We start from the raw sequence: 10,598 nt of genomic DNA, 5'->3' as shown, positions 1-10,598 counted from the left end.
AGTGTCTACATGTGATATGGCCCCATTATCCGAGTCGTTGCCCATTCTTTCTTAGCATCTCAGATTTGATGGGCCAGCTTTGATTATAATAATACTAATCTTATGTATACAAATACCATATTTACAAATTAATGAATCATTTATGATTATGATAATGTTAATCTCAATGTAGACAAATATCATTTTTAACACAAGTAAAGGATCATCTTTTATTATGATAGTGTTAAACAAAATTTCATGAAATCATAATAAATAGACCTCTTTGAGTGTCGGTAAGATTAAGTAAATATTATCAATATTCAAACATCTCGTTTTTCGCTAACTAAATACATTAATATTAATTTACACACAAACGTAAGACTTAGGAACATTTGACCCATTTATTTGAGTAGAGAAAATAAATACGTTACTCTTTATTTTATATTAGTTATAGTTAATCATCTTGATCAATACAAAATCACCTCCATCTTTCGCTTTTTCCATTTAAGACAAAACAAGAATCAATCCAATAAAAACACAACAACAGAATTTTCTTGGTAAGGCTCTCAGTGAACAAAACATTCCGATCAATGCAGACCATTGCCCTCAAAATAAAAATAAAATTTCATGCCAATTACATTAAAACTTATCCAAAAAAACATCCAATCATTTTCCGTCAAGTATGTAGACTACTTCATGCATGGTAGAATGCCAAGGTTATCTTCACGGACTAACATTCCGATCAATACAGGCCATTGCCCTCAAAATAAAAATAAAATTCCATGCCAATTACATTAAAACTTATCCAAAAAAAACCAATCATTTTCCGTCAAGTATGTAGATTACTTCATGCATGGTAGAACGCCAAGGTTATCTTCACGGACTAAATTAGAAGGATGGACAAACAATTCCAAAGCCAATGAACATCGTTCTTTATCCGACACAAAACTGACAACCATTTCGGCTTCCATTTCCGAGACATGTTTCATGAAATACATAACATATATGCCACAATCATTTCTGCAAAATTGAAGAAAATTAATACCTACAAAAATGACAAATAAAACTATAGGAGACCAATGCAAATCTTATAGGATACTAAATAGGTTTATACCCATCTGGCTGTCGTGGACACCACTGAGGCCTAATGCACGGAAATTTGGATATGTCTTTTTGATAAGCTTTCCCAAGACCATAAGCCAATGCCTCATGGAGCATGTTTCTCTGTACATACACTAACATTAACAGTAAAACAAGCATTTGCATACCCAACTTCTAAAACAATTAGGAAAGTTAATAGTTCTCACCACATGCATCATTGGATATAGTCTATTGAAATTGAACTCCTTAACTGGTAAGCTATCATATATGTGGATTGTTTCATTTTTCATATCAATCACAAATAGATACCAGTGCATGTTCTTCCAATTCATATGAATGCATATCTACACAAGACCAGTTATGGTTAAACAAATGTCTCCCTCCATAAACAAAAATCAAGAAGATGAAGTAAAATCTTTTAAACCTTTGCAACTGCATCTATGTAACCACCAAAGTTCTCCTTTCTTAAGTACCTATTGTACAATACTTCCAGTCGTGGTGGAGATGATTCACTATATTGCTGGGATATACATTTAATTTTTGTATTAGTAAGCAGATTTAGGTATGGGATTATTAGTATAGTAGGTTCTAACAAAATCCCTCACCTGAAACCGTGTTGGCATGTACCATATCTGACTGTGTTCAGTTGGATTATTCTTTCTTGTGTTTATAGTCAATAAAGTAGCATAACAATTGAGTACCTTGTATACCAGCAGCACAGGGGACTCTTTTCTCACCAACAAAAAAATGTATAAAATTATATGAAAATGAGAAGATAATTACCTCACATTGAAGCCATTCACAAGGGGCTAGAGACCTAAACTCTTTCCTATTAGCATCTTGTCCTAGAGTCGATATTAGCAAAGTACTATAGATATTACTCAACAGCCCAAAAAGTGTTAGTTGTATTCTATTATCAACCGTTACCATCAATAGTTGAAGTTCAAAACAAGTATGACATTATACCTTGAAGGTAGTTTAGCATCTAGCAGATAATCAAGAAGCAAGTTCTTCGACCGAAATGGGAGGCTACACGGATCAATTTCTTTCTTATCCTGCTCACACAAATTACAGCCAATCATGTGTTATTCATAAATAACCAAATAATAACTGACAATTACATAGCTATCAAACCTTGCCATATAGTATCTCCAAATCAATGTTTTGGTTGTCGCCCTTGGTTGTTGGTTTGGATATGGTATTCAACTGTGACCCTAATATCTTAAGATTACTACTGCTGCTAGTTATTTGAACAGGTATCAGGTTCGAGCAGACCTCATCCTCCGCATTCACCAAGCCCAAACACGTCCTGGTTTTGCATTGCCGCTGTGAATCTTGCCTTTTTTATATCCTCTTTGGTGTCTTCTTTTCCACAGCAATGGCACAATTTTTCATCAGATGAAGAGCATACCCATTCCCCTATTTTTGTGATGCACGAGCTTTACATATCTTTTTCAATTTTCGGACCTCTGCTTCCTTTATTCGCAGAGGTGGTGTTTAAGGAGAGATTACCTTCTTCCTAGTTATACCCCCACTACGAATGATGTTAGCCCATTTGTACTTGTGGCTAGCTTCTCCGATAGGCACATCAGCCATAGGATTCTTACAGTTATTATCCATCCGATTAATTTGTTCCTCTATAGAGTCTAGTCGCTCTATAATTCTATCCAAAACCAAAGAATCTAGTGAGCAACATTCATATCGGCTGGTATGTTTTTTTAGGATAACCTCAACTTGCTCGGCATCCTCCTGCGATTTACATCCACCAACATGGTCTTCACTTTCTTCATCGACCAATCTTCCAATAGCTGGTGTGCATTTTTGTTTGTTTGAGCTCTGCCAGCCGCAGCATGCCATCACTTGCTTCTGCTTCATTTTTTTATCATTTGCAAATGACTTGTATGAGATGCAAGATAATATTAGACACCGAAAACCTTTCTTCAACAATCACTGAGAAAGCAGAATCTTTACTATCAGTAAGAAAGCAAGATTGTTTACTAACATTCTTGTACCCTCAATGTTTAATACTCCTCAAGATCGAGGCTCTTCTTCAATTGTCGCCTAAACTGTGATGTGTTTTGTTTTGTTAATTCTTGATAATGCCCACACGGAGTGTTGTTGATATATTTCCTCTGCTGAAGTCTCTGGAGTTTGTCAAAAAGAACCGCTCAATTAAAGCTAAAGTGCTCTTGATATCCCCGAGGTACACTTTATTTTATTGAACAGTGAGTACTCTTCTTTTACCTTTTAACCTGGTGGCCTATTGCTCAATTTTTGGTTGTATTAGTTGATAAGTTTTACTTCTCTATATTTTATTAATTCCCACACCACTGGTACACTTTTGATACTAGACTGTAGAGGCGTCCTAGAATTTTAGAAAAAAGAAATATTATCAAGAAAATTTTCATTTTTCTCTTTTAAACTCATTTTCACTTACAATTTGTAAAGATTTTGTGAAGACTATCATTTTTTCCAGCATCATTTTTTTTTTCAGCATCAAAAGAGGTAAGTATCATTTTTTTTCCAGCATCAAAGAAGGCAAGTGTTATTTTTCAAACGTCAGGGGAGGTGGCCTGCAATTGTAGAAACCTCAGTCAAAGAAAAGAAACGGTTTGAGCGCAGACGGCTACAGAGGCCCAGAACAGAAGGGAAGGGGCCTCGCAATTTGCAACACTTATCCATTTCCAACCAGTTCGAGCCTTCGAGGCCATACAGAATTGAGTAGGATTCTTTCTTGGCAAATGGCTCGGTCTGCCCAACTTATTGCCTTCATTCTTTTTCTCTCTTTCTGGATTGTATGCCTATCCTGAGAGGATCAAGTTGAGAGGGAGATGGGGCCTCTGCAAGTCCTTTCCTTTCCAACCTTCCTTTTGCTTTGATCCAAACGGTACCTTAAGATTTTAGCTCTGTGAAGAATGAGGCTATCAGAGAGACTGGGGATTTCTTCAAGGGTGGTTGCCCCTCTCTGATTTTTAGCCTATGATTTCTTTTTTTCATCATCGACCATCTGAAACCAACAGCCCTTCAGATGCAATTTTCTACTTATGATTAATCACAAAAACCCCCCTTAAAGTTTTGATACCCAGACCTTTCATGAATAGCAGCATTACTACTACTAGTATTGATTCTGCTCATCTTCTCGAGAAGCCTGCTTGTCTGAAGGCTGTGATGATTCTTTAACTTTCAAAGCAAATGGGTCAGTGGCTTGAGGCAAATCCGACCCGTATCTTGGCTGGGCGACCCGGATGGCATATATGATATGGAGGAGAAGAACATGATCTATCACATTGCAACCGGTGTTGCAGCCATGGCGGTGTCACTTTCTCTTTGCCTGACCTCATTAGATACATCTGAGCCTGAACCTTGATCATTTTTCCCCCTTGATGGCGTCATTTTTTTCTGAAAACAAAAGCAAGTGTTTTTGTTACTTTCAAGAAATTGGGCTCTTTTTTTTTTGGGTTGGGTACACTGAGGAATGAAGTTAAATTAATGCAAAATTGCAGTTTACTCTGCATGAATTCGTTAGTTCTGGTTAGGTAATTCTAAAAGTAAGATGGTTTACGCTTTAGCATTCGGTACCATTGAAGTTACTATTTATCCCTTTTTTTCCTGTTTTTTAGCATCATTATTGTCATGCAGCTGCACACGCATATTTGAACAAGGAAGATTTATTACCAAATGCTTGTACTCGTTAATGTCGATGTTGCTTCTGTCTCCGGATTTGGCTTTGAATGATGTATCAGGTCAAAGTGGATTCTTGTCCTTTTTTTTCTTTTTTTTTTTGTCGACACAGAGTGTTCGGAACCATTGGGCCCGACTAATCCCCTGCGGCTGTGAGAGCCCCGTCCCAATGTTCACAGCCCGTTAGCTCTCCCGGGGTCGATCCAGTGACCTGCCCCTAAAGACGGGATTACGGAAAGTCGGAAACCAGTCGATCTGCCTGGGGGCAAAGTGGATTCTTGTCAAGCAGTAATATTTTGGCTCCACTTTATTAAGCTGTTTGAAAATATGGTATAACCTCAACCATTTTAACCCATGCTCAGTTCTGGGAAATATATAGAATTATATAAAGTGTTGCTGGACTGTGAAAGGAGACATAGGAGGAGGGTAAAAATGAAAAATAAGTTCACAAGAAAATGTGTCGTTTCCCTTGTCTGGGAATCAGTTGAATTAATTAATATTACATCCAAACTCACAGCTTTGGCTTATGCTGCACTATCATTAAGAATCAAAAAGAACATAATAAATCTGCATGAAATTTGTTCACTATTCAAATACTTGTACATTTTGCTTGCTAGCGTAACTCTGTGCTAGGTTGCTAATTGTCTTCTTACTAGTGTGATTGAACTTTCAGACTGGATAATTACACAAGAAACTGGGTCGGGCTTCTTGGAAGCTCATTTGCCCTCGTGGTTAACCGCACCCCAAGTTCCAAGACCGCCTAAGAAACAAAAAAAAAAAAACACGTCTCAAACCCAATTCAAAGGGTTGATGCCTGGGCCACAGAGTGCAGGACAGCAATGGCATGGGGCCTCGCAATTTCTGGCACTTTCCATTTCAGACCAGTTCACAGCTGAACCGAAGCACTTTCCATTCTTTCCCAACTTTTTGTTTAGTTGACTTCTGTAAGTTCTTTTAAGTCCTTTCCTTCCCTCGCTGTTGTCTTCAATCCAAACGGTGCCTTAAGATCTGAGCTCTGTGAAGAATGAGGCTATCAGAGAGGTTGGGATTTCTTCAAGGGTGGTTGCCCCTCTCTGTTTCTTCTTAGCCTATGATTTCTGTTTTGCCATCAGTAAACTAAAATCCAACAGCCCTTCATCTTTCAGCAACAACATTCAGTTCTGGTTATTGAACCCGGGTTCGATACCTCTCATTTAGACAGAAGAAAAAAAAAGGGGTACATTGAACGGTTGAATCCGGATTGTTCACAAATCCTTGAAAGCCCAAATCATGCAATGTAAGGCACGCAGTCCTTGAAGCTTCATCTTACTCACTCAAAATTCGCTCATAAGCTGAAAAAATTAGTGCAATAAAATACCCAACTCTGTCTAATAAGCTTCGCACCATGGCTCCAAGCCTTTGACAGGTAAAGCATCTCAAATTTCCCTGAGCTTCTGCTCTCAGAAAAATCGGATCGGCAAAACGGCCTAGCACTACTGCTACTACTATTATTGAGTTTGCTCACTTTCTCGATAAGCCCGCTTATCTGAAGGCTGTGATGATGATTTTAACATTTTGAGGGGATCCATCCATCTTTCTGGGGTTGGGTCTCTCTCTGTTTTCTATGTCAATGTTTTCCTCACGTCACATTGCAACCGGTTTTGCAGCCATGACGGTGTCATTTTCTCTTTCTGATGCCTTTAATTGTTGCCGTGAATTGGTCTGAAATGGAACTTGTGAGGCCCCGTTTCCCTTTCTGTCACCATTGTTCTGTATTCTCTTGGATGCAATGATGATTTTTCTTAGTTGTGATTTGAGCATGGAGGAAATCGTGGACCCGTATCTTGGTGGTGCAGCCCTGATGGCATGTGAGATGAGAAGAATTTAAAGATGGGTTCTTTCTTCTCTTTCATGCAACTGGGCTTGTGCGCTACGGCGGCGTCTTTCCTTTCATTTTTCCCTGATCAAAATTAAACATCTGAGCCTTCTAAGGTTTATGCTCTGCCAGTGTTTGTGAGCATTCAAAAACCTTGAAATTTTAGCTCTCTGAAGAATGAGGCACCAGAAAGATGGGATTTTTTAAAGGGTGGTTGTCCTCTCTGTTTAGCCTGTGATTTGTTTCGTATGAAAACCAACAGCCCTTTTACAGCCTCGTTTGGTTGGGACTGTGGAATGGGAACTGGAAAGGGAATGCATTTATATAGGGAAAGTGTCTCTATCACAACTTCCCATGCGTTCTTTTTTTGTTTCATATGTTATGACAATGACAATGATGATGATGATGCATTGAAGGTAGTGTTTATTTAAAGAAAATGAAAGGCTGTGATGATATTTCTTGTGAGAGCAAGTGATATAGGCATTGACGGTGGAATCTGACCCGTATCTTGGCTGGGCAACCTAGATGGCATTTTGGGCGAAAACTCCCTTTCTAACATGCAACTGGTGATTTGCAGCCATGGCGGTGTCATGGCACCAATGCCAGGTTAAGTATGGATCTGAGCCTTGTTTGTGATGTCTACCTGTTTAAGCCATATTTACTGCTATACATCTTTTGGCTTTTCTCGTTTTACTGCTAGCTGTAGTTGGATAGTTATTCCAGGACGTCTGAAGTTTGATTCACAAGTCTGATGATTGATGACTCTGATTGTCAAAAAATACTTCACTATTTCAGCACCGTAACTTGTAATTATCTTCCAATATTCAATGGACAAACATGATAACTTTTTGAAAGCACGCTTGTTTTGTATGTGGAGTGCGTTTAGTTAATTAATTACATCTCATGTACTAACATTCAATTTTTTGAAGTAATCTTACGTGAAGGAGTTTGCATTCCTATGGTTGATTGTAGCTGCTGCTGTGATGTTACGCGATTAGCTTTTACTTGGTTGCTACATACATACGAAGTAAGAATTTTGACCCAAACTTGATTTGAACCTCTCCAATGTTGCCTTGATGTCAAAGTAAAGATCTGAGCCATTTGCTTCAATGTTTTTTTTATTTAGGACGAAAATGTTAATCACATATAAGATTTTCTTAGATGTGGTGATAGCTATTGCTTCTAGAGCTGTTGCTTGTTCTAACCTGCTTATTTGCTGCGAAGTCTGAAAGTATCAGCCTTCTTCTCAAATTTTCTGCTCAAAAAATGAATGAGGCAACAGAGAGAGATTGGGATTTTTGTAAGGGTGGTTGCCCACTCTCTATTTTAGCCAATGATTTCCTCACCCAAATAAACCAACAGCCCTTGTTGTAGCAGGATCATGCTAATCCTTTCTCTGTATCATTTCAATTTCTTACAGTATCCTTCCACTTCAAAATAAGCTGTGGTGAAATGTTTCCAAAGCCAGTATGGTCAGGCATTGAGGTGCTGACCAGTGACCCCTATATATTTTTGGCAACCTGGATGGCAGAATTGGGGTGGGGGGATGAGGTTCATTCTCTTCCCTCTCTCAAATGCAACCGTTATTGTAGGATTATGCATTTACTCATTGTTGAAGCAAGAAAAACTTGCCCCAATTCTCCCTGTACTCCTTATTTTTCTCCACTCCTAAACAACACCAAACTAGGCCTTTCTTAATATATGCCAGCAATAAAAACATGCCTCAAGATGGATATCAATGGTCTTCAGGATAAAGAAGAATGAGGCAGCAGAGGATGGGAATTTGTTAAGGAGGTGGCCCATCTGGATGCCAACAATTTCATTATTCACCATCAGTTAAAGATGGACGGAACTAACAGCCCTGGTAGAAAATAAGGGGATGCCTTATAAAGCAACAGTGTGTCTTCTCCTGTTCAAATAATTGGCTATGATGATGATGTTTTCTTTATCTGTGACATCAAGGTAAAGCTGACCCATGTCTTGGCAGGGCAACCTGAATCATGTGTGAGATGAGAAGGATTCGAAAATGGGTTCTTTCTCACTTGCATGTAATTAGGTTTTTGCAGCCATTGTGGTGTCCTCCTTCCTCTGATCAAAAGAATAGATCTGAGCCAACTTTCTTTACTGTTGCTTATTTTTGGCTTGCTAGTACTGCCTGCTATTATGGATTCGTTGAAATTTCAGCTCTATGAAGAATGAGGCATCGAAGAGATGGGATTTTTTTGAAGGTTGGTTTTCCCTATCTGTTTACACCTGTGATTTCTTTCTTGTCAAATCCCGTAGGCCTTTATTTGGTTCCTTAACGAGTAATGGGAGTTGGAAAGTGTCTGTATAAGATCTTTTTTTTTTTTTCTCTATATTTGTTGTTTTCTCTGGTGAGGATATTAATATGTTGATGATGATTTTTGGCATTTTGTTTTTGAAAAAATAAAAGGCTGTGATGATATTTTGTGAGAACAAGTAATTCAGGATTTATGGATGTATGGAACCCGTTTCTTGGCAGCGCAACCTGGATGGCATTTTGGGTCGTGATGAATTGCTTTTTATACGCCCTTTATGACATGCAACTGGTGATTTGCTGCCATGCTGGTCTCACAGCGTCAATGCCTGGTCAAATACGAATCTGAGCCTCATTGTCCACACAGTGTCTTGTCTTGATACGCATGCGTCTTCTGCTCTACTTGTATATTGCAGCGGCTGTGTTTGGATACTTAATTTCATTAGGTTTCGAGTTCAATTCTCTGGTTTGATGACTGATGAGTTTGATTGGTAAAAAGAGAACAATTTTTACCAATGTAAATTGGAATCATCTTTTTATATTTACCAGAAAAACATCTATATGGAACATTAGTGCTGTTTTATTTTAGTAAAATCAGTAGCTGTGAAAAACTTGTGGGAGTGATTTCAATTAATGCCATTGTGTTTGATCTAACATGTCAATACAAAGTTTTTAAGATTTTCTTCTCTCAATGATTTTGCTAGTTCTTGGTTGGCAGTGGGAGCTGCCGTGTTTTGATACTATTTTGTATTATTTTGGTGGTACGTGATAAGTTCTCTATCTACCCCAGACGGTATTTCCTCCTTTATCTAATGCCTGAAATCAGGTTTTAGCCGGGATCTTTACGTCTTGTTTAAAGCCCAAAAGCTCAGAAAATGGTGATGTCTTCTCTGTATAAGGATATATGCATGCACATATGGTAATTCTGTAAAAAGAGTAATTCCTTTTCCATCTATAGCATCAGCAGCTACCACTCATGTTAAGTTTCAGGTTGCTCTCTCTCGTACCTATCTAACCCCAAACCCCCTCCCTGGCACTTCTGTATTAGCTGTTATGTAATTTTATTTGCTAAAGAGGATAAAGGCTGCCTGTTGGAGGTTCGAATCTTCTCTTTTTTGCAACTTCCGTGTTTGTACACTGCTCAAGATTCTCGAACCTAGGATGACCGTGCACTTCTATCCTCATAACTCTGCTCCACTGGGGCTCAAAGAAGTACGTAGGACTTATGCAGGAATTGGCTACTGAGCGAGTGGGAAAGATCAGATTTTTTTTTTTTTTTCCTTAATTGGTCGTGCACGAGCATTTTCCATAAACACGTTGCAAACTTTTCGCTCAAGGTTTATAACCATGTTTTGTCTCACCATGTTTTGTCTTGGTAATTTTAATGTGTTTTTCTTCACTTGATACTAGAAAAAATAAAGGAGAAGGGGAAGAGCGGGAGAGAGATGATTTTGATAGTTTTCTTTGGGGGCAAAACTCTCTGTTAGTTTGTGGGTCGAGAGAAGGGGACAAGTCAGTGATCCTAACAATATATATATATATGAGTTTCCAGTGTTCAGCTGCTACAAATCCAATCACTGGTTCTTTTTCTTTATATCAAGGATGGAACTTGGGCGCCCTTTATCACCACAATTTCATATATTTTTCAATAAGATATATATAAAAAAAAGAGGGAATTATCGAGTGGTATATGCTGAAAGAAAA

At 38.3% G+C, this 10,598-nt stretch overlaps 1 long non-coding RNA gene across 1 annotated transcript; it reads left to right on the top strand.

Moving 5' to 3' along the window:
* The first annotated feature begins 5,749 nt into the window (after positions 1-5,749).
* On the top strand, positions 5,750-9,463 carry LOC113773262. Its single transcript, XR_003468794.1, has 2 exons — positions 5,750-8,844; positions 9,120-9,463. It is a non-coding gene; the product is annotated as an uncharacterized LOC113773262 (long non-coding RNA).
* The last annotated feature ends 1,135 nt before the right edge of the window (positions 9,464-10,598 follow it).

This window comes from Coffea eugenioides, chromosome 6 (genome assembly GCF_003713205.1).
Source record: "Coffea eugenioides isolate CCC68of chromosome 6, Ceug_1.0, whole genome shotgun sequence".
Classification (NCBI taxonomy): Eukaryota; Viridiplantae; Streptophyta; class Magnoliopsida; order Gentianales; family Rubiaceae; genus Coffea; species Coffea eugenioides.
Note: the sequence above shows the minus strand (reverse complement) of the source record. Positions and strands in the feature narration are given on the sequence as shown.